Raw genomic sequence first — 25,161 nt, forward strand, 5'->3', positions numbered from 1 at the left:
CTTCCATGGACCTCTTCACTTTCTGATGATATGCCGTATCCTACCAGTTCGTTAACCACCGATCCATCTGTGTAGATTTTGAAGTACCCTGCGTATTTCCTAGCAGCTAATTCAGAAAATAATGTTTTTTCTTTTAGTGGTTGTAGGCCAACCTTAACGTTTCTTTTCATGGTCCAGTCAATATACGCACCGGGATCAGACCATGGCCGATTACTTGATCGATGTTTCCTTGCTACGGGAGGGATGGATAATCCCGTTAATTTATTGTAGTGTTCGTTTGCTCTTGTGACCATCGGCAATACTGCGACCTGATTAGCTGATCATAGTATGGCTTTGGTAGCGAGGCTTTGATACCATACATAGCTGAAGGGTAGCTATCCACACTCGGCCATCATTGATTCTATGGGACTGGACCGAAACGCTCCACAGATACTTCTGATTATAGCATTGTATGCAGGTTCCAAAATTTTTAAAACTTTTTCGCCGTTTTTTCGTTTTTTTCGGTCCATGTTTCCATCTCCCGAACTGCTCGTTGGAGTTTTTTTTCCTGACTGTTGATGGTGACTTGCCAATAGAAAGAAGAAGTATATCGTCTGCATATACATTAGAGTGGGGCGCAGTTGTATGGAAAAACGCAAACTTCGTCCGATCAAGTGAGATCAAGGTTTTTCTGAATCGTTTTGGGACCCCAATCAACTGTGCAAAATATGGGCTCGATTGGTTGCGACCTCGCATGCCGCATCGCGTTTTAAATTTACATGGAGATTAGTATGGGAAAACTTACTTTTTCACATTTTTGCTATTAGCGGCTTCAATTTATCATCAATCACGTGACTCAATACGTTAGCATTAGCAGACTTTGCCGAAGAAGGTACGTAGCTGGAAGGTCTAGAAAAAGTGTTATTACGTTTCGAAAATTGATTGTTCAAACCGACGACCTATGGTTATCGAAGGGCAAAACCCATCTCCCTTCTTGTCGGTTTTTTTTTCTTTGTGAAATGATTCAGGATAGCTCCCATGAGCTCTAAACCTCTATAACAACAATTATTTTGAAATAACACTCAGTTAAATTATTGGTCTACGTAGTTCGGCAGTGCTGGCAGAATAAACGATTTTCTGCATATGGTTTGAACACTCAATCTTCGAAACGTTATAACTTTTTTCGTGAACGTTCCAGCAGCGTGCATTCTTCAGCAAAGTTTTTCGGCGTCCTTAGGGTTATACTTTAACGCAATGTGCCACTTGGTTCACGTTGAACTGAAATCTCTAGTAGTAGAAATGTAAAAATATACGTTCTCCCATACTAATTTCCATACAAACTTCAAACGCGATGCGGAAAGCGAGGGAGCAACCAATCGGTCCCAAATTCTGCACAGTTGTTCAGGACCCAGAATGGCTTCGAAAAACCATTGATTTGAAAAAATGACCATGACGCCCCACTCTAATATACATATATGAGAATACCTCTTGGGATGACTTCGAAAATCTCATGTATGCTGATCAGGAATAGAGTTACAGATAAAACCGAGCCCTGCGGGACTCCGTTCTCCTGTGTTCGAATTTCGGATGTTGCACCACCTACAGCTACTCTAAACGTCCTATTTGATAAGAAGCTGCGAACGTATTTTGCGATACGGTCTCGGATTCCCCATGATTCTAGTTTAGCGATAATTGGATATCTCCAGGCTGAGTCATAAGCTTTGGATAAGTCAAGCAAGGCTGCCTCGCAATGTTCCCCGGATTCTATCGGCTCGTGTAGCGCGTTCTCTAATTCTGCAAAATAGCTATCTATTCCTTTACCATGCCTGAATGCGTACTGCCGTCAATCCAATAGCTTGTCAGACTCCAGTCGCGTTGTTAATCTTCGGTTAACCATCCTTTCCATTAGCTTACTCACACAGCTGAGCAATGATATTGGTCTGTAGCTGTTGACCTCCTTATTATTATTTCCTGGTTTTGGTACGGGGATCTCTTCAAACCCGGTTCATGATAATTGATATCAAAAAGAGAGCATTAGGTTGAGTATGGCAGACGTCTCAATATAGGGTATCCAATCGTATCTATACCTACTGACTTGCCTTGTCCTTTGTCTAGTGCCCATATTAATTCCTGTATTTGGAAGTCTTGATTGATAGTGTCAGCTTCTTCACTTTCGATGTTTATCTCAATGTTTTCCATTATCGTTTTTCTATTCCTGAAAGCGAGGCTATAGCTCTCGGTGGATGAGGTCTCGAAGAAATGGTCGGCGAAAATTTCCGCTAATTCTTGTGTGTTGTCCACTGTTTTACCGTTGTGTTGGAGAGATACATGGCGAATATTCCGTTGACCTCGGAGCGCATTGACCTTGTGCCATAATGAAGCAATCGGTTGATCTGAGTTGAAGCTGGATAGAAAGTTTTCCCACGATTTATCTTTAGCCTCACGGATGATGATTTTTGCCGTGTGTCTAGCAATTTTGAATTGAATTCATGTGCTGTTAGGACTCTTCTGGGATCGTCTTCATTAATGCGTTTCAGTGCTCGTAGTTTTTTTCTTCGTGTCTTCACAGCTATGGCCACCTCTTTACTCCACCAGTGCACTGCTTTGCGTCCAGGAGTGTTGTTTGTGCGAGGAGTTTTTTCGGCTGCATTGCGGACAACGTTCTTAAATTCGTCTAACGAAATACATCGGTTACTTGGTATTGATTGCTCCACTATTTGCTCGAAAGTTGTCCAATCCGCCTCTGAGCATTTCCATTTTTGCCGCATCGTTATTCCGGAATTTCGCCCAGCACTAGTGAGACGAATGGGGAAGTGGTCGCTTCCACCGGTATCATCGTTAACTGACCAGAGAAAGTGGGAAGATATTTGATTTGAAACTATGGTCAGATCAATCGCCGACGTTTTACCGGTTGTACAGTCCAGTCTTGTGTGACCACCGTTGTTCATAATCGAAAGGTTGTGTATAGATAGCAACTCCTCTAGTTTGGATCCCTTCCGATCTGTAGTTGTGCTACCCCAGATAGTGCTGTGTGCGTTAAAATCGCCCATCATGATTAGAGGCTTCGGTAGCAGATGAAGAAGGTTCAATTGATTTTGCAAATCTTCGGCCGTGATTTGAAGTGACAGATACACTGAAACGAAGGTTGCAGCTATGGGATGTGACATAGATATAGCTACCGCAGGCAGAGGTGTTTGAATATCGAGAAAAGTGTAGGCTGCATCTCGACGGACAGCTAGAGCCACAACGTTTCTGCGTCGAAGAGTTCCGTCGGCTTGAAATCGCCAATCGTAGTCTTTAAGAAGGTTTTGTGTGCGGTGATCGGAACCGACGAAGAGTGTCTCTTGAAGTGCGATGACGAGCGGTTGGAATTTAGTTGTTTCTAATTTGAGATCATTGTAATTGCCCCAAAGACCTCTGATGTTCCATTGCAGGGCTATGGTTGTTGGTTGTTTCGAGTGTTCACTGATCTGAGTGCTGCAAGGTAGAGTTTCATCAGGAAGAGAAGTTCACATGAAGTATTATACTTGCCATGGGATGCAAGCTGGAAGCCCCTTTCTCCTTCTCTATACTCGAGTCGGGGACGATTTTGTGGTTGGCGGTGCGTTGATGTGACTGAGATAGAGGGTGCATCGGGGGCTTCCATAATGCTTGTTGCGGCACATCCCAGTGATAGGTTGTCCTGCGTAGAAAAACTGTTATTCTGTTGGTGGTGGGTAAGATGTTTATTTGGCATTGTAGATGTATTGTATCACACGCTCCGAGATGGCAAGAAACTGTTCCTCTTTTGATTTGCACTTTTTGAGGTGATAGAAGAGATCCCGAGCAAGTCCCAGGAATTCCGAGATTGTGAAGAGTGTCAAAGTGTTCTGATGTAGACCTGTTGGCTCCAAGCCATCGCGAACTACTTGAGAGAACAATGGTCTACTCCATTGACCGGTGATGTTGGTTGGATGATGAGATGTTGTTTTAGTGGGTATAGCGGAGGTATTCGTCGTTAGCTGTTGACGATTGGATCAGTCTTGGTTGTTGGTGTACCGTTTTGCTTTTGCTTTATTCCGGTGCTGCAGGTAGCTTTTCCTGGTTTTGCAACCTTTGTAGTTTGCCGTATGGTTTTCTCCACAATTAGCACACCTGATTTTTTCGCGCGCATTATTGTTTTCGTTGTTCCCATCTTTCTTGGAGGGAATTTCGCATTCTTCAGTCAGATGGTTCTTACTGCACTTCAGGCATACCGGCGACAAGTTGCAATGTCTAGAACCGTGCCCGTAACGTTGACATCGGTTACATTGTACGGCGTTGCCGGGCTTTTTTATGTATTTTCTCCATCTTACAACTGCGCTGCACACGTACCTGATAGTTTGGAGATCTTGGAGTCGTACTGTATTGATAGGGAAGTATAGTAGGTATGGGACCAGGTCTGTATTTTTTGTAGACATGGCTTTAACTTCCAAAGGCTTGACTCCAACCATGTCAAGCTCAGTTTTTAGATCGCCTATATCCATCAGAGGCAAGCCTGTTAAAACAATTTTGACGGGTGTATCACTTTTCGTTTGGTGTGTGAAAAATTCCCATGAATTAGCACTCATTACGCGAATAATGCTTTTGAAGATATCAAAATCCTTGGTGATTACCAAAACACTACCTCGTATGCCTTTGGTGTGAAAGCTGTCATTGAGCACATTGTTGCTTTTGAGCAAATCTCTAATTTGCCTCGAGTCTCGCTGTAACACTGTTATAGGCGGACAGTGCACCCTCTTGTTGGAGGGGTTATTATTATTATTCCTGTTTACGATTTGCATATTCTCGTTTTCATCTGTGGGTGCAGTTGAGAGAGTAATATACCTATTACTCGTGGGGATGTTAGCGATAGATTTTGGCTATTGTTGGTAGTCATCGCTCGATCGTGCATTGTTGTTTTCTTGGTGTCCTTTTGTTTGTCACATTTGCTTCGCTTGGCTTTTTGGCCTCTGCTTACGGAATTTTCGCTATCGGATGAGATTTCATCACGAAGAGATTTGCTGTAAGCTCGCCGGATTACAATCTGCGACGACGTATTCGAATCTGCGGCATTCTGGTCGGAGGTTTCGACTTCCAGCCTTTAAACCACTTAGGAATTGACACGTATATTGTGATGGATATTTTGTGAAAAATAGTCGACGATATTGTAGCGATAGAGTGAAACGTGTCTGTATGCTACAAGATACCGATGAATACTGACGGATTTGGAATGGATTTGGATTGACTTTGTATTGGATTTGGATTGGATTGGATTTGGTTTGGGAATTGGATTTAGATTTGCATTTGGATTGAGTTTGGATTGGATTTAGATTGGATTGAATTAGATTTGGATTAAATTTACATTGGATTTGATTTGGATTGGATTTGCATTAGATTTGGATTGGATTTAGATTGAATATGATTTTTTTTTCAACACCGCTTAGTTTTGGATTGAATTTGGGTAAGATTTGGAATGTTTTTTGGAAGAAATTGCCATTGCATTTGACAAACAAAAGAAGGGTCCTGACATTCCATGTATCAAGTTTAGAATCGTAGTCTTTAATTCGTTGCCGGGTCGGTTGCCAAAAATAACGTTCTCTTTTTTAATCTTAATTTTTCGTGGGCTTTGAGAGGCTTCAGTAAGCTACCTTTCTGTGGTCGCGTTACCTACATCGCGCTGGTGGGGCTGCCACCTTAGGTATAGCTGACGCGATACAGCATTTCGTTAATCAGCCGCTGGTTACCAGGCAGACGCTGTTTGAGCCGTCACCTCCTGGTGAACAGACGCTCGAGACGTACCTTCTCACTCTAGCTGATGTCAGTGCCCAGGCTTCACTACCAGCTAAGAACAAAACCTTTAGCTGGCGATCTTTTTCATCAGTCGACCCGGGGAAGCGTGAGATAGGAACTTGTAGGGACGTGGGGATCAGAGCTATGCTGGGCGCTCGTTCCTTGATGTCAACCCACCATTTTGCAGCCCAAATCCATTGAAAATGATTCAAAACAAACTCACAGCACATATTTGAAAACTGACAGCACAATGTGTTTAAATAGGTGTTGATATTTTTACATCCGGAAAATTCCGAATTAGCAAGATTCGGACTAACCAGTCGTCGGTTTAGCGAGAGCCGGATGAGCGGGGGGATACATATCAAAATGAGGTTTTCGAAACTTGAGATGATCATTCATCGATAGTGAAGGAGGGCGTAGGATTTCATTCAAAATGTCATCCCCTTATCCTCCCAGAATGAAGCGCGTTGTTATGATTCACAACACGAATCCCACTATAAAATCTGGTTTGGTGGTATTCCGAAAACATGGAACCGAAAAAAAACTCCATTGAACCGTGCTACATAGAAGCAATATTACCACCATTGAGAATAAGAGTGTTTTTGTAACATATATGGAGAAAGCAAAATAATCAAAACAGGAATTGAAAAATCAAGGTGACCAACATATGATGGAATAGAATAAACACAATATCTTATGATGGCACTTGAGCACAAATTGATTCATCATCTCCTACATGTAAGTACGTCGTTGTTGATTGATTACTCTCTTTCGTTGAAAAACACTTGAAACCAGTAGCGTAAACCGCGAGTTGATGTTACTTACGGACTCACTTGGCTGCCGCTGGTACTCCACTACCGTTGTAATGGGATCCCACAGTCGACTATCTCAATGTCAACTCAAGTGCCCTTGGCGGGCAGACTTTGTAAACATGTAGACGCAGAAGTTTCCTCGTGGTGCATCTGCCAGATCGATTTGACAAATGCAAGCTGCAAACGTTTCCTCGTGCATGAAAACCTTGCCTACCATATATTGTATCACAAATTCCGCACGAAGAATGCCTCGCCATTAGTTATTGGTGCAATCAAGCTCCCACTCTGACACGAGCCAACTGGTACCGTTTCTAAACAACGGGGCCGTGCAGTTTCCGTTACGCAATCCGAGGTATTTCCTAGAAATTTGAAACACCGCATTAAATGTAGGTGGATGAAAAATGAAGCCCCGTCCGAAAAGTGCACGGTTTGCTAACTGGCATCATTCGATCTACCGATGACGGTGGCAGCATTGGTCAATAGGAATCTATTTCTGGCTGGATCGACAGACTATTTACCTTGGACCAGTCAAATAGAGAATAAAATAAAAACCTGCGACAGCGCATCTCCGGTTATGCAGTTTGGTAGGTCATAACTCAGGGCCTGCCAAATGTTCGGTGAAGGTTGTTTTTATGAGTAGAATTTTTCAACTAGTGCAAATATTTTCTATAAATTGATTAAGGGGCTCCAACAACGTAGCCATAATAAATACGCAATTTTTTTAAACATACGGATACCTAACATCTAAATTTGAGAACTATCTCGAAAATTTAAATTATTTGTAATACAAATCATATTCCCTTGGCGATATTAAATATCATGGCAATCAAATATTACGACCACAAAATGATGCTACTAACTAATTTGTACTGTAAATATGCAGGACAGCTACGTTCCCATGGATTTAAACAAAACCACAAACAGTTAGTAATTTATCTGGGCTCCCGATTCGTGAGTCTATCTGGGATATCGGTTCCAAACAGAATACAGGACACGTGTTCGTTCCAGTCAGATTCCAGCGAACGACCAAATTGGTGTGTAATCAATTTCATTTCACTCCGATCCTATAATAGCTCTGTACAAATGGTTGCTAACGGCGAGAGGTTGGCTTCATTAGTGACCCAACCAACTGTAGTGCCCTTCCAATTTTCATTTAAATGTATAGCGTAAATATCTATCTTTATATTGAAAATAGCAGTAAGCCAATCAGCGGTTTGGCGGTTTTGCGGCTTATCTGGGATATTGTGGAAATGGGTGCGTGATTTGCATCGAGTGGGCTAATTGGTGTTTGAGGTTCACTGTTAAATACATTCGGGAAACCGACCGTTGGTCATCGTAATTGTCTTTAGAAAGTCAAACACAACTTTTAATAGATTTATAAATTACTTTTCTAAGTCATGCAGTCTTTCATGTTTAATTACATGGTGACGACGGGAAGATGCAACAACGCTAGTGGTCTTGCAATTGGTAGACTCAAAATTACGTGGTGTTAATATTGGCGCAGATCATAACCTGTGCCAAAATCTTCTGAAGCTTTGAGTAAGACAAACAACCAGAGCCTACTTAAAGAATCTTGAAGTAGGGCAGTCGAATAAAGGTGTGCTCAACGATGCACAGAAGAGTAACTAGAACAAATTCGTGGACAAACCCAAAACAAAATTTTCAACATTTATACATTCTTATATTTTTTTAGATACTTAAAAACATTCTGCATACTATGGCTATTTCAGAAATGACCCAAAATTTTGTAAAAAAATATAATTAGGGCTCAAAAATGAGGTATTGGATTGGATTTTATCTACTTTATTTGTGGAGTATTTGGAAAATCTGATTTTTACACAGCATAAATGTTACCAACCAGCTATTATTAGTACACAATGAGTAGATTACAGTTGTATGTCTTCATTTTGTTCATGTTTATGGTCAAATTATAAATTTTATGTTTCAGGTGATGATCACTTGAAAATCACTATTTTTTCTATTTTTTATGTTTTTCTTCAGAGGAAAAGGTAATCTATACGGCAAGATCCGGCAAAGATAAATCACTTGGGTGTAACTTCAAGATATGGACTAAGCATTCCACGTGAAAACTCGTCCGCAAACGTCCGCAAATTAGATTCAGAGCTATTTGAATAAAATGCGATTTTTCATCATTTTAAAACAAAATTTTAACATTTGTTCATAAATTACCACATATAACGAATCCAGGAAAAAAACGTAAAAAGCATGCTATTTCGCATGCATTTTGTCAAGACACAAATAGAATAATGGGTCTCCCATGAGTTGCGTTGATATCTTTTTGCAAACCTTATATTGAAATCGCTTATCAAAAATTCTGCATTGTAGAGAAATCTGTTATTACCTAGATTTAGGATGAACCCGTTTTCATTGGAGTGATCATAATTTATGAACGGTGCCTTAGGTGCCCACCAGAGTAAACGCGACGAGCGATGCGACGCGACGCGACTCACGTAAAAGAATAACAATCATTATCAACAGGCTGTCAAATTGCACTGTCGCGTCGCGTCGCATCGCACGTCGCGTTTACTCTGGCTTCGCCCTTATTATGATACTTTCGTCATGGCTAGCTATGATATCTTGTGGGCTTCGATTCGGACATGGTAATCGTTGTTGTTTCAAGCCATAGTATATAGAATACAGATGATTTATATTTCTTACTACAGGCTTCACCTTTTCAGACCCTAATTTTTAAGGTTAAGATTTAAGTTAAGGAGAAAAGAGTGTTCAAACATAAAACAGTGTTTACTTTTGTGCATGCGAATTTATACAACCATTTTTCTTTTGGGATCTTGGGCATGGGTTAAAATAAATTAGATGTTTTTTTCCTATGGAAATGTTAGAAAACCCATTTAAGAATATAGCTTTAACTACGGATTTTTGCTACTTTGTGGATTATAGCCATTTTAAAATCGTTTGCGTAGCGAAAGCAAGAGATTTACATAAAACGCGAGGTTTTATTTGAAAACATGTGTTTTGACATTTTTATCTGGTTTTACACTGTTAGGTGGATAGATTTATCAAAAAAATTGCATTTTCCTGCATAATTGGAAATTATTACTTCGTCGACTAGGAATATCATGCCCAAATAACCGTAAAAAATATTTTTGGCCAAGAATTGGCTTATTTACTCCTATGTGCGATGTTCCAATTGTGCAATGGAACACCGTAAAAGAAGCCACAAACAACGTAGCTACCGGACGATTGGTATGATGCGGATTTAGTGGCACTTTGTAAGATAAACACACAGCGCAGACGTCGATGGTGCAGTGTGGGACATACCTGGACGTGGTAGCATCTAGCTGAAGCGAGAGCACACTCGCTTGTAACAGAAGAAAAATCCCCGCACGGAAATCGAGTCAGGATAAGGATCGTACTCTATCCTAACTAAGGTATTAGATGCGTGGCGTGCTCACAAAGCAAGACCATGCTGGAGGTGGCTTGGTTCGATTGTCGGCGCGATCCAGGACATTTTTGTATTTGGGAATTCTTTAGATTTTTGTGTGAATAAGGTACGTAAAGAATTGATACAAATCTTCCAGCTGATTAGATAACACACCATGACACGCAGGCCGTGCTTGTGCTCTCTTGTTAGAGTTCTGATTGCAGAGGCTTTGGACATGTGCTGAAGATGTTTGTGACTTGATTTTGTTGGTGGCTGAACGATTGTGCTGGAAACCAAGCTGTTCATAGAGAAAAATGTTGTTCTGTTCAGACAGAATCAAGCAATCTCCTAAGATTAGTTATAAATGTTTTTAGGATTCATTCCTTTTGTTTAGTCAAAACTCAACTTAATTCACCGAGTAGTAATATTACCTTTTTTTTGCGTTTAGTCAAGACAACAATCTCATATGGCGCTTATATGATTCGATGTACATTTTCTTCTTAACTTTTAATCGCAAAGGTCTATCGTTATTAAATTCAATAGTGATCAACTAGGCTTACTGTACAATTCAACATTGCGCATATTTGTCACCCATCATGTTTGCACTGCTGCACTCGGGAGGAAGTTGGGATCGACTGACTGCGAATGTGTATACTCACGATGACTGACACGATCTGTCATTCGACACATGCATGCTAGACCTGTTCATGATAATAGGCCTGTCCAATGCCACACATCTCCCCTCTTCTCCAAAAAAATGCTATCACCCTTTTCTTCTGCATGAAAAATAACATCTACGACATATTATCTATCATTCGGTTTCTCTCTCATCATGATACAAAAGCATCTTGCAGCAAACAATCATACCAGGCACACCATTGTATTGCGAGCATCTCATTTCATAATCGGAGAACACACTTAAATGGTGGCACGCATGCATATGGGAAACCACTCTCAAGGAACTCCCGTGCAGTGGGCGTCTCGACTCGCAATTGTACTCCTGAAGTAACATTTCGCTTGTACTTCAAATCACTACCACTACTTCTACTTTTTCAAATACACGTCCGATCCACTGTACATTCACAGTTGTGAAACAACCACCAAAACAAAAACAGATATCGTAACCAAAAAAAAAAAATCCCGATAAACAGCTCCAAATCATGGCCGAATATCTAATCTCAGTTAAATCAAATCTCTTGTGTACCTGTGACCTTTCGGATCTACAACACCAAACTACTTGTAGGCCATCGACCATTTTTGAGCAAGAGATTCTTGGATGAACTGTGACCACTCCGATCCACAATAACACCGTTCTTGCGGGCGTCCCACCAACGCAGAGGAAGAAACACTTGAATGCGGGCGTCCCACGACGCAGAATTGTGATCATTCTGATCCACAATAACACCGTTCTTCTTGCGGGCGTCCCACCAACGCAGAGGAAGAAACACTTGAATGCGGGCGTCCCACAAGGCAGAATTGTGATCATTCCGATCCACAATAACACCGTTCTTCTTGCGGGCGTCCCACCAACGCAGAGGAAGAAACACTTGAATGCGGGCGTCCCACCACGCAGAATAGTGATCATTCCGATCCACAATAACACCGTTCTTCTTGCGGGCGTCCCACCAACGCAGAGGAAGAAACACTTGAATGCGGGCGTCCCACCACGCAGAATTGTGATCATTCTGATCCACAATAGCACCGTTCTTCTTGCGGGCGTCCCACCAACGCAGAGGAAGAAACACTTGAATGCGGGCATCCCACCACGCAGAATTGTGATCATTCCGATCCACAATAACACCGTTCTTCTTGCGGGCGTCCCACCAACGCAGAGGAAGAAACACTTGAATGCGGGCGTCCCACCACGCAAAATTGTGATCACTCACTTGAATGTGAACATTCACCACGCAGAACTGTGATTCATGTACAGCTACACCAATCAAGCTCTCCTTATTGAACTCTGTCGCTCCCCGAGACAACGCATGCGAAAACGATTCTTCTCTTTCATAGTTTTGTTTTTTATTCTTCTGCTTATCACAGTTGACCGACTTTTCATAGTACTATAAGTGTTTCCAATTCGTAAAAGTGTAATTTATGTTTCACAATGGTTTTCATATCGGAATAAAACACATTCATAACTTTATAATATTAGGCATCACAGATATGTTCTAATACTCTTCAAAGGAAAGAAGTCTTCGATAATCAAATGTAATTCAAAATATTTGATTCAAGATGCTAGATGCATCTGACAGTTCGTAGTAGCGTTTGGCTGAATGCAGATGACGTTACACTTTCTCTTCGCAAGTCCCATCCCAAATTGAACCTTAAATTTTCCAAAGAATAGTTGAAAAACATTCAAAGAGTACCCCGATCTTTCGAAACTTAGCCAACCTTGTAGCCAACACTAGCCATCCTCAAAGTAGAAATTTCTCTAACACATTCCAATCCATTGCACTTAGATTCAAAGAACAGTACGAATACATGTTCTTGATAATTCAAACTATTGTAATAAAAACATTTGACCATTTTAACATTAAATTTTCAAAATGAACTTGTTTTGAGCGCAAAATCGTTTTGAAACTGTAGTCTGCTTATTGTTTTCATGATTGTATCATGCTGCATTATTCAGTAGTGGGGGCGTTTTGCATCATTTTCTCCTGTAACAAACGTAAACATTCAAAATTCGCACACACACACTTTCGCAAAAGAAATCAGTATTGAGGTAATTTGACACTGAGGGATAAATTTATCTCCCAAATTAGAGCAAGCAAACAAAACTGTCCAAACCATTGCGAAAAAAAAATCAATAATAACAAATGGGTGATGATGGGTGACTTCATGCGATATATTTTTAAGAACTCCTGGCCGGATCGCCAAATGTGCAATTCAACATCGCGCATATTTGTCACCCATCATGTTTGCACTGCTGCACTCGGGAGGAAGGTGGGATCGACTGACTGCGAATGTGTATACTCACGATGACTGACACGAACTGTCATTTGACACATGCATGCTAGACCTGTTCATGATAATAGGCCTGTCCAATGCCACACACTTACCCCGTGTCAAATGGAACTTGTTGCGAGAAAAACGGTGAAGGATTACTATATGAAAAGTTGTCTAATGTTTTTCTTAGCTTTTGGGCACACGGGCAGACAGACATTTGCCTAGCGCGTCGAGCCGAGTCGATTGGTATATAACACTGTGGGTCTCCGAGGCTTATATGAAACGTTAGATTTCGTAGTGAAATTAGAAGTGCTATGTACAAGACCATCTTGCGATTGATCTTTCTGTCGTCGATTATGTCCATAGTGTATACTTCGCGAATGTCACCTTCTGAAGACTTTTAGTGTTTTTCAAGATGCATGCTTTGCTATAAGATCGTCGTCTGCATCTTTTCCGAGTTATATCAGTTTATTTTAAAAAAATATGACATTAGTGAAATTAATAAAACTTGAGATAAAAAAAATAACGTATCTCCAATTTTTCTATATAATAAAGAATATGAGTTGGTCTTCCCCAATCGGAGATATCAACCTCTGAAAAAAAAAGTAATTTTGACATAAAAACGATTATAACTTTTGATCGGCAAAAGATATTGATCACATCAAAAGTTGCATTTTTTTAAGTCACCCGAAGACGTCTCTTCTGAAAAATCTAAAACAAAAAAAGTAGAAAAAATATTTTAACCTCTTTTTAGTGGAATGTATGTTAGACGGTTAAAAAAAGTAGATCACAAATTCAGTTTTTTGAGGAACACCCTAATCCGTGTAGGTAAAATAGCTCTAAATCAGCCAAGCAATAGCTACAGAAAAAGTTTTTTAGTTAAATTTATTGGAATAAGCTGCGCTACAACTTTGTACAACATACCATGTCAACATCCAGAAAAAAATTAAAAAAATTAAGGCACCGAACAACTTTGTAGAACAACATTTTTTCTTAAAAAATATAGTTTTGGCGTAAAATGCGTCTTTTTGAGTAAATGATGGTCTTGAAGCAATTATTTTCAAAAATTCGCATTCCCAATCAGTAAAGCCCCCTACGCAATCCAGCGGAACGGGCGATGATGGAAACAGCAGGATCTGAAAGTGTTCGCGTGTTCGTACGTAAGCAAGAATATATGTGCGTTCCGTTTCGTTGCGTTCCGATCAGAGCCGTAGCGTGGACTCCCAGCACCCTTGGAGAAACTTTTATTGGTCGCCCCTTACTTTATTGCATGTTCAAAACAAAGAGCGTGAGATTTAGAGAGAGATTTAAAATAAACTTTTTTTTGTGTTGTGGACTTAGTGAATTTTTGCTTTATTAAATCCTTAAGCATTGTTAACGTGCATAGTGCATATATTCCAATAGATAAAAAGTAAGTATTACTCAAAGGCTAGAACGATTCTAGAAATCCCTTTTCTAGAAATTTTACGACACAAATGAGAAAGACTAAATCCATCAGGGCGTGGAATCATGACATTTTTTCTTTGTGAATTCGACCACTAGCTAGGCCAATAAAATCTAACTGCCGGTCGATGGCTGGGTTGCTATCGGACCGTTATGCCGTCATTTCAAATATTCATCATCGTTTCCTCGTTTAAAGCTTAACCAGTTCATATGCACCGAAGGAATTTCTGCTTGAATCGCAGGAAGAGTTCTTGGAGGAATATCCGCATCCGCATCCTGGAGTATTATCCGGAGGAATTCATGGAGGAATATCCTGACGAATTCCTGAAGGAATAACGGAAGATTATCCCGAGAAACTCCTGAAGAAATATCCGGACAAATTCCTGGAGGAATATCCAGAGGAATTTCTGGTAAAATATCTGGACGAACTCCTGGAGGAATACCCGGAGGAATATGCAGAGGAATTCCGGACAAATTCCTGGAACCTGGGGGAACCCAAGAATAAAAATCAAATTCAAGTTATCACTACTCATCGAATATTCAACGGATTTGCTTAGTTTTTTTTACCATTGAACTCATACAAGTTTCTGTTCTAATGGAATCGGAAATATCACTGGATCTCCCGTTTTTGAACCTCTAATAGTTTGTCTGCATAAAATGGGAGAATTTATCTCAAATTCATACAAACTACTTATTACTACTCCCGTATATCTATCATTGGAGAACGGTTTGGTATTAGTATTAGTATTAGGAAAATGGATCTGTACACATATAATAAATCTGTACACATCACCCTACTGTCATCGCCTATCTCTCCAATGGGAAAAAATGGTGGCTAGCATCTCTGGGGTTAGAGCGTGGTGGGCCCCACTGACAATTCAAAATTAGTAAACAAAAACATCATTTCAGGACTAATTTTCTGTGATGGAGTAATTGTTGTTAAGCGATTTGAATGAATTTATTACTATTTTCGTTACGTACCACGTATTCCGTGCCGTGAAAAATGTGTTCGATTTTCAATTAAAATGTAATAAGACCGTCATTCAACACAACACGGTTAGTACGGTGCAAAACAAATTTGAATATTTGGTAAAAATATTTTAACAGAAAATAACGCCAACAGCAAAACAGTAACGTGAATTTTATGCTGGAGCCAGAAGCATAGCTGTGTGTCATCCGGCTGGTACACATATTATAAAATTTGGAGGGAAACAGGTATTTGACGTTCGTTTGTTTGTTTGAACCTTGATGAGCGGCAATATTTCCAATTTTTTCTACCTCTTGAATGTCAAAAAGGAACTCTCGCCATTATCGTGCGCAAAATACTGGATATGCAAACCCTCCCCTCCACACCACCCCCTTTCGTGCTTGACAAAGTTAAATAGCTCGGAAGCGTTATTTTAGGCAGTAATATATGAAACTGATTTTATGACGATTTTATGATCCTGAAATAAGTTATTCAATATGATTCATAATCGTTTCCAGTAAGAAAGGAAGTGGCCAGCGCTACTGAAAAGTTAAGAGCTTTCGGACTGTGCAAATTGAGGTTGAAAAGCAACTCCCATGCTCCATCCATTGGTTCCCTATGCAAGTGCGACTCCGCTAGCAATGATGGTTCGCTGTAGTTGCATGTCCGAAAGATTGTGAAACTATTGAGAACTTGAGCTACAGGTCCTAAGCCCTGGTAAAGGAGGAAGGTTGCGATGGCTGTTATTCATGGCCATCGTGTAAAGCAAAAATGGATAAACCCCAATGCCAAGGTGTCATGCGACCCGTGCCGAGGGCTGAATGGTTGAGGGGGTTCTAAACATGCTCAACCGCGAACGGAGCCTGGGGTGCACCAGGGCGAACACCCCAGTAAGCAGCCCTTACTGCACTACGGCGGGGCACTGGTGCAGCGGACATTTATTTCCCTAGCTACTCGTGGGACCAAAAATGAGTACAAATTCTACAAACAACCTTCAAGGTGACGACTGCCTCTCTCAGTCGTGTGAAAGCGAAGTGGAGAACACTCTGAGTCAGCTTGGCCTTACCGAAGACCAGCTACTCAGTAGTTCGCAGGAGAAGATGGAAATATCCTGCCCTCAACGCCTATCTCCCGGAGCAGCACATGTTTCGACAAAGCTGATCCAGATCTACAACCCCTCATCGACCGACTCCAACCTGTTGGACATGGAAGATAACGAAGATGATGGTATAAGGATCATCATCAACCCCAAAAATCTTTAGCAAGTAGCAAAGGATCCGAAGATAACAAGGGTTCTACGGAAGCCAAGGGTGCTCCGAGAAAGAAAATCCCCACACTCACACGCTCGCAGAGGAAGCAGCTTAGAACTCTCCGGGAGAAGGGAAAAGACCGGAATGAGGCCTTGTCCATAATCCTGAATAAGGAGAGCGAGCCCACTTCCTCAAAACGCTCGAGAAACGACCTAGACAAATCCGCCACAGAGGACCCCAAACAAAAAAGGGTGAAGCACCATCTGGATCCGAGAGAGCGCGCCCACTCAGAAAAACGTGTCTGGACAACAAAACCCACCCATGAGGAAAACAGCTGGTATCAGCTACAGTGATATGGCCAAAAGCGTGAAGGTCGGGATAATACCCAAAGACTTTCCCACCGTCCAACTCACTACAGCCCAGCTAGACCTTCTACAAGAAGCACTCCTGCTCAGAGTAGTTCAACAGCGAAACGAGCCAATAAAACCCAAATTCAACAACCTCATCTACAAGTCCGGTTACATGGTTCTAATCTGTAAGGATCAAGAGACTGCTGAGTGGTTAAAGAGAATATCCCCATCCATGAAACCCTGGGAAGGTGCAGAGCTGATGGCAATGGACGAAGTGGCGATTCCACGTCCAGAGATGATCCGAGCATTCTTCCCACAAAGCTCCAGCTATGATGACGACCGAATAAAGGCTCTCATAGAAAGCCAAAATGACATCACAACAACTAATTGGCGTATTGTGAAACGATCCATTCTGAAAGATATTCATGTTGAATGGATCTTCACAGTAGAGGGTGCGTCGATGGAAAAGTTGAAGAAGTCCAAATACACCCTCAACTACCGATTTGGTGAAATCCAACTAAGGAAGATTACAGATCAACCGACTGCCGCTACCGCCAATCCGACTGGAAGGCCGACCCAAGAGCAATCTGAGGAGGCCTCCTGTTCAAGCGAGGTTCGGCTAACTGGAAGGCCGACCCAAGAGAAATCTGAGGAAGCCTCCGGTTCAAGCGAGGTTAGTAAATCTCACCCCAAAAGCACCATAAAGGCTAGTCTGTCCGCCTCTAAAGGAAAAGCTCGAAGCTTACATGCGACCCCTGCTCTAGTGGTACCAAACCAAAGGTATCTAAACAGGGCAAAGGGGTGCAAAAAGCGATAGTTTGACCACAGAGGCGAAACTGGCGGGCCAGGTTGCTACAGGGAAGAGAGAAACCCAGACTGTAATACCAAACGACATCCTGATGATCCGCAACATCCAAAGCCGGACAGTCGTCGTCCGGAAAAAGCGGGAACCCCGGAAATGGCGACTAAAGTTCTGCAAGTGAACCTCCACCATGCTGAGAGCGCCACGGGTGTGCTCTGTCGGAGGTTCACCAAAGAGAATTTAACCGTGGCCCTCATTCAAGAGCCATGGGTCAATAAATCCAGAATATAAGGTATTCCACAACACTCATGTAAGTTGGTATATGATGACAGCCAGCTTTCTCCTAGAGCGGCTATTTTATTACATAACAACTGTAAATACTTTCCAATTTCAGAATTCATAAAAGGGACATCGTAGCGGTCAGGATGGAGGTACCTTCCGCCAGAGGGAGTAGAGAGATCTTGGTGGTCTCGGCATACTTCCCAGGTGACGTGGACGAAATCCCTCCTCCAGAAATAGCTGCGCTCGTAGCCTACAGCCACCGACACAACATCCCCTTCGTCATAGGGTGCGACGCAAATGCACATCACACCGTATGGGGAAGTACCAATATAAACACCAGAGGTGAGTACCTGTTACAGTTTCTCTCTTCCAAGAACATTGACATTTGTAATGTTGGTGACAAGCCCACGTTTGAAAACTCCATTCGTCAGGAAGTTTTGGACTTGACTCTATGTAGTCGGTCTATCTCTGATAAAATAAAAAACTGGCATGTTTCTGAAGAAATATCAATGTCAGACCATAAACACATCATCTTCGAATGGGAAGGGGTCTAACGATGGAAAAAACGTTTAAAGATCCTAAGAAAACTGATTGGGAATCCTACTCAGCTATCCTACGATCCGAAGAGTACATCATAGAAAGTCACATCAAGTCCATAACACAATTGGAAGATGCGTCCAAATCCATTAAAACAAAATCCTTAACGCCTACCAAGAGAGCTGTCCAACTAAATCAACTAGTTCGAGTAGAGACGTTCCATGGTGGAATAAAACTCTTGAGAAGCTTAGGAAAACTGCGCGTAGGGAGTTCAATCGTGCTAAGCGAACCGGCGATTGGAGCCTATACAGAAAGGCCCTGACGAACTACAACAAAGAAATAAGGTCAGCCAAACGGAAATCGTGGATTCTAATGTGTGAAAGCATAGAGAATACACCCGTAGTGGCCAGACTCCAAAAACTCTTTCAAAAGACCACTCCAATGGTGTGGGTAGCCTCCGAAAGACGGATGGTTCGCTCACTGTAGAGCCTAGCGATACACTGAGCGAATTGTTAAAGATCCACTTCCCTGATTCAATCCCTGAGTCGAGCATCGGCGACCAAGGCACTGGAATTGCTGTCTCAGATCCACAAGAGATCCAATCATGGGTTTCTGGGTCTAAAAAGACGCAATAAAGGTTGCAAAGGAAACTTTCACTCGGGCCAGGGTTGAGAGGGCTGTGAGATCTTTCGAGCCATTTAAGTCTCCTGGCATGGATGGAATATTTCCAGCGTTGATCCAAAAGAGGAGAAAACACTGGTTCCACCCTTGGTTGAGATTTTTAAGGCGAGTCTGATTTTGGGGCACATACCTAACGATTGGCGTCAAATCCGGGCTGTCTTCATTCCGAAGGCAGGCAAGAGAGATAAAACCAACCCCAAAGCATTCAGGCCGATAAGTTTATCCTCTGTAATGCTCAAAATTATGGAAAAGGTACTATGCGAGTACATAAATCACAAATTTATGAAAGCAATGCCTTTGTCAAAAACCAATTCGCTTATCAAAGTGGAAAATCTACGATCTCGGCACTACATACGGTAGTTCAAAAATCGAAAAACACTTAATGCAAAAGAAATTGCTCTTGTAGCATTTCTTGATATTGAGGGCGCATTCGATAACGCTTCTTATTCGTCTATAGGGTCAGCAATGTTGAGGAGAAAATTCGACCCATGCATTGTTACCTGGGTACATGCTATGCTAGCTAATCGGAAAATCTCCTCTGAGCTTAGCGGTTCATACATCACTGTTAAAGCAACAAGGGGTGTCCGCAAGGCGGAGTGCTTTCTCCTTTGTTGTGGTCACTGGTGGTGGATGAGCTTCTAGACAGCTTAGAGAGAAGAGGCTTCGAAGTGGTTGGATATGCTGATGACGTTGTCATTATTGTACGAGGCAAATTCGAAAGTGTTATCGTGGAAAGAATGCAATCTGCCCTAAATCACACTTTTTCCTGGTGTCAAAAGTATCAACTAGGCATAAATCCTACAAAAACTTCCATTATCCCTTTCACCAAACGGAGAAAGGTACAACTGAAACCCCTTTTCTTGAATCAAACACAATTAGTTTATTCAAGTGAAGTAAAATATCTAGGTGTCATACTCGACGCAAAGCTTAATTGGAACTCTCATCTCCAATCAGTTGTGCAGAAAGGTCTTAATACACTTTGGGTTTGTTCAAAAACCCTTGGTAAAAGATGGGGCCTAAAACCAAGTATGATCATGTGGATATATAAAACCATTGTCCGTCCCAGGACAACTTACGCTTCCCTTGTCTGGTGGCCTAAAACTAATGAGGCTGCTGCAAGGGCTAAGCTCAACAAAATCCAACGCACCGCTTGCATAGCCATCACTGGTGCAGTTCGTAGTACACCCACTTTGGCCCTAGACGCAATGCTTCACCTGCCCCGGTTAGATCAATTAATAAAGCTGGAAGCGGAAAAAAGGTTAAAGAGAACAAAAACACTGCTGTCGGGAGACCTTACGGGTCACCTCAGCATATTAAATGAATTTGCCATAAATCCCGCAATAGGAATTTGTAGTGACTGGATGGAAACGGTAGTCAATTATGACTTACCTTACGATGTGTTCATTCCTTCCCGCCAGGAGTGGGAAAGAGGTGGACCAGCGTTCCAACAGGCTCTATAAATTTCTTCACAGATGGTTCGAAAATGAATAATCTGACAGGATCCGGAATCTATGGCCCTACAACAAAAATTTCTGTCCACTTAGGACAGTGGCCCACAGTATTTCAGGCGGAAATATATGCAATATTAGAATGCGTGTTATTATGCCTGAGGAGAAAGTATAGATTTGCAAAAATATGTATTTTCTCTGACAGCCAAGCGGCACTTAAGTCGCTTAATAACTACACTTGTAACTCAAAGCTAGTGTGGGAATGCATTCTGACTTTGAAAAACTTATCCATACGCAATCGAGTCTACCTATATTGGATCCCAGGACATACGGGTCTAGAGGGAAACGAGATTGCTGATGAGCTAGCCAGGAATGGATCTAATGAAAGGTTCATTGGCCCTGAGCCCTTCTGCGGGATCTCAGACTGCTCTGTAAAAATGGAACTGAACAAATATATGGTCAGTCAAATCACATCAAACTGGAATGCACTTCCCCATACGAGCCGATCCAAAAGGCTCGTAACGATTAACCCCAAGAAAACCCAACAACTATTAGGTCTCAACAAAAGGGATCTCAACATCTACACCGGTCTAATAACTGGACACTGCCCCTGCAGATACCATCTACAAAAGATCGGAGCAATCCAAACCTCAAATTGCCGCTTCTGTGACGAGGAGAGAGAAACATCAGAACACATCCTCTGCTATTGCAGTGCACTCACCCAACGTAGGTTCAAAGTTCTCAGCAAGCCCTTTTAGGGCCTGCTGACATATGGATCTTATCCCCAAGGACGTGGTTGGCTTCATAAAGCTAGTCTCGCCAGAATGGGGGAGTCACATACTGTAACTCAGGATCTCTATTCATCAATAATAGATGGTCTTGAGTTCAGTCGATACCAAGGTATCTCAGTGACAAACATGTTACTGAGATAACTTGCGTATTTCACAGTAAAAGGGTATATCACAATAGTCCTAAAATCTGGACGCAGTGATCTTCACCCGACAAACGAGGAAAAAAAAAAAAAAAAAAAGTGCGATTGTTCTGATCAATCACGGAGTAGCAACTACGAAATGTACGGTCATCAAGTTCAAAGCTTAAACTCAAGAGCCCATACCAAAGCTCTACTTTTCAAATATGTCTAAAGCAGACGTTCTAGGTTCTCCAAATGGTTCTGGAGTTAAAATCAATTGATTCGGCAGCTCAACTATGCTTTCTACCAAATCGTAAGCGACCATGTCCATGCCATCGTAACCAGCATGTCCATGCCAGAACCTCTTAAGTGTGATTTGCGATTCAAATTAGTTAATTACAGACGTTATAGGTGGTATCAGGGCATAAGGCCGAAGGTCTTTAAGCCCAAAGGTCATCAGGCCGAATAGTCATAAGGCCATATAATCAATGAGCCGAATAGTCATTAAGCCAAAAATGTAAGAAGTGAGTAGTCCGCTCTTCTTTTTCTTACTTCCCTCTTTCTTCTACTTTGATGCTTCTGCTTCTCTTTTCTTCCTTCTTCTGTTTTTTTCATTTTCTACCTTTTTCTTTCTTCTTTCATCTTCATTTGTTCTTCTTCTTTTAATCCTTCTTTCGTCTCTTTTTTCTTTCTTTCTTTTTCCTCTTCTTTCTTCTTCTATTTTCCTATTTCCTTCTTTCTCCTTCCTTGTCCTTTTTTTCTTTTTCCCTTTCCGTTCTTCCTTTTTTCTTGCTTCTCATTTCTCACTATGCATTTCGCACTTTTTATTTCGCTCTGTGAAAAGTGATAAGTGCGAAGTGAAAAGTGAGAAATAAAGAGTTAGCAAAGAGAAGTGCAAAGTAAGAAATTCTTCACTCTTTGGTTTAGCTTTCTAATTTCTTGCTTCTCATTTCTCACGGTGAAAAGAAAGAAATGCGAGGAGAGAAATGTGAAATGAGTGGCAAGAAATGAGCAGTTAAACGCCTCACTTCTCACTCTTTATTTCTCACTTCTCACTGTTGAGATTTAGATGTGAGAAGTGAGAAATAAGAAGTGAGAAGTGATACTCTCATTCATCATTTCTCACTTCTCATTTTCTGAGTGAGGTTTCTCACTTTTCACTACTCATCATTACGCATTTCTTATTGCGCCTTTCTCATCGTTTGTTTCTCATTTCTCAATTATCATTAATCACTTCACATTTTTCACATTCAATTTTGTTTGGCCAAACGACATTTTTGGCCATATGACTTGTTTTACAAACGTAATTCGCGGTCTGGATTCGTTCGGTTAAAGGACATTATCGGCCATATGACATTTTCAGCCAAATGACATTTACGGACTAACGACGCTTCCGGCCATACACTGATATATTATATTTATGTGTGTTAAACATAAATTTTAACTGTACACGAGCAGGAGAGATTACCTCAGTAATACTTCATTCTGTTATTGATACCATACTCTGTTATAACGATGCTGGGTCATTAGGCCGAAGGCCATTAGGCCGAATGGTCATTAGGCCGAACGGTCGTTAGGCCGAATGGCCATTAGGCCGAATGAGAACTGGGGAGTGAGAAATGAGTTGTGCGAAGTGAGGAAGAAGGAAGAAGGAAGAAAGAGGAGATAAGAAGGAAGAAGAAAAAAAGAAGGACGAAGGAAGAAGTAAGAAGGAAAAAGGAAGAAGGAAGAAGGAAAATGGAAGAAAGAAGAAGGAAGAAGAAAGAAGAAAGAAGGAAGAAGGAAAAAGGAAGAAGGAAGGAGGAAGAAGGAAGATGGATGAAAGAAGAAGGAAGAAGAAAAAAGCAAGAAGGAAGAAGGAAAAAATGTAGAAGGAAGAAGGAGGAAGGAAGAAGGAAGAAGGAAGAAGAAAGAAATATGAATGAAGGAAGTGGAAGGAAGAAGGTAAAGAAGGAAGAAAGAAGATTGAAGGAAGAAGGAATAAGAATAAGGAAGAAGGAAGCAGTTAGAAAGGAGAAAAAAAGCGAAGAAGGAAAATTGAAGAAGAAAGAAGGAATTATTGAGAAGAAAGAAGAGAAAAGAAAGAAGGAAGAAGAAAAAAGAAGCAAAAAGAAAAAAAAAGAAAGAAAAAGAAAGAAGAATAAAAAAAGAAGGAGAGAAGAAAGAAAGAAGAAGGAAAAAAGAAGAAAGCAGAAAGAATAAAGAAACAAGAAGAAGAAAGTAGAAAGAAGAAGAGTGCGAAAAAGAAGAAAAAAAGAAGGAAGATTCTTCTTCCAAGAAAGAAGAAGAATGAAGGAAGAAAGAAGGAAGAGGAACACAGAAAGAAGAAGAAAGACGGGAGAAGAAATAAATAGCATAGAAGAAGGAAATAGGAAGGAGCATAAAAGAAGAGCGAAAAAGAAAGAAGGAAAAAGAAGACAGATTGAAGAAGGAAGAAGCAAAAAGGGAGAAGGAAGAAGAGGTGAGGTGGAGAAAGCATTTCTCATTTTTCAATTTTGTCTCTTTTTGCTAATTCGGCCTAATGGCCATTCGGCCTAATGACCGTTCGGCCTAATGACCATTCGGCCTAATGACCTTCGGCCAAATGGCCTTTGGCCTAACGGCCTGACACCGTTATAACTGGTATTGAAATACCTAAGCATGTTATGCCTAAAGTATTTTGCATATTATTTTTTAATATTTTACCTTTTATGCAAGGCTAGTTCAAACCAATTTCTGTTATCGAGGTCGTCGCTTTTCATCCAATCTTCATGAAATTTTGAGATAAGATGTTTCAGAAAGATAAAAAAGTTATGAGCTTAACACTCAACTAATTGTTTTCACTTTTTTGGCATCACTGTGCGTCGTCGAGGGATTTCGACCTGCACTTTAAAGAAAATTTGTCCCGGCTAAACCTTCTCTTCTACAAAACGCTGGTTCTGATAAGACCCATTTTTTTCCAATAATGCAATAATCACTTAGCAACAAAAACAGTTTTAAGAGATATGTTATTTGCTGCTTACACCGACGATAGCCACACGATATATAAAATAATAACCCCTAATTCGGAGTTTGGTTCCTGGGAGACAACCGGCTAGGAGATACTGTTCGTCATATTCGTTACGAAGAATACGATGATCTAATAAACAAAGATCGGATCAACTAAACAAGGTGGGACAATCTGGGCCCATCGTCGAGATCTTTTTGACTGCGCCAAGCCAAATGCTTTGCACTGAGATCGTCGCCGATGATTGCACGTTTCAGAGTCAGCTGAATGAAGTAATGTCGATGTTTGATTCGAAATTTTGATTAAATTCCTTTGGATTTCTACGGGAAATCATTTGTATTATCCATAAAAAAATCTTTGGAAACGTGAAAAAGTTTGCCGTTTTGCTGAATGGAACTTCGTCGGATAACACGTTACTGGTAATTTAGCTGAAAAGAGCCGTTTGCCATAACATGTCGTTTGGCCGAATAGGTCATTTGACGAAAAATTCGTTTAGCCGAATTGTTCATTTAGCATACAACGTCATTAGGCCGAACGGGTTATACGACCTAAACTGTCAATTGCTGAAAAAGTAA

General features: G+C 41.2%; 1 protein-coding gene across 5 annotated transcripts in view; it reads left to right on the plus strand.

Moving 5' to 3' along the window:
- Nucleotides 1–25,161, plus strand: part of LOC134219152 (high affinity cGMP-specific 3',5'-cyclic phosphodiesterase 9A) — a 782,997-nt gene that overhangs the window by 48,642 nt on the left and 709,194 nt on the right. The gene's annotated exons all lie outside the window — the stretch shown is intronic.

The sequence above is a fragment of the Armigeres subalbatus genome, chromosome 3 (genome assembly GCF_024139115.2).
Source record: "Armigeres subalbatus isolate Guangzhou_Male chromosome 3, GZ_Asu_2, whole genome shotgun sequence".
In the NCBI taxonomy this organism is placed as follows: domain Eukaryota; kingdom Metazoa; phylum Arthropoda; class Insecta; order Diptera; family Culicidae; genus Armigeres; species Armigeres subalbatus.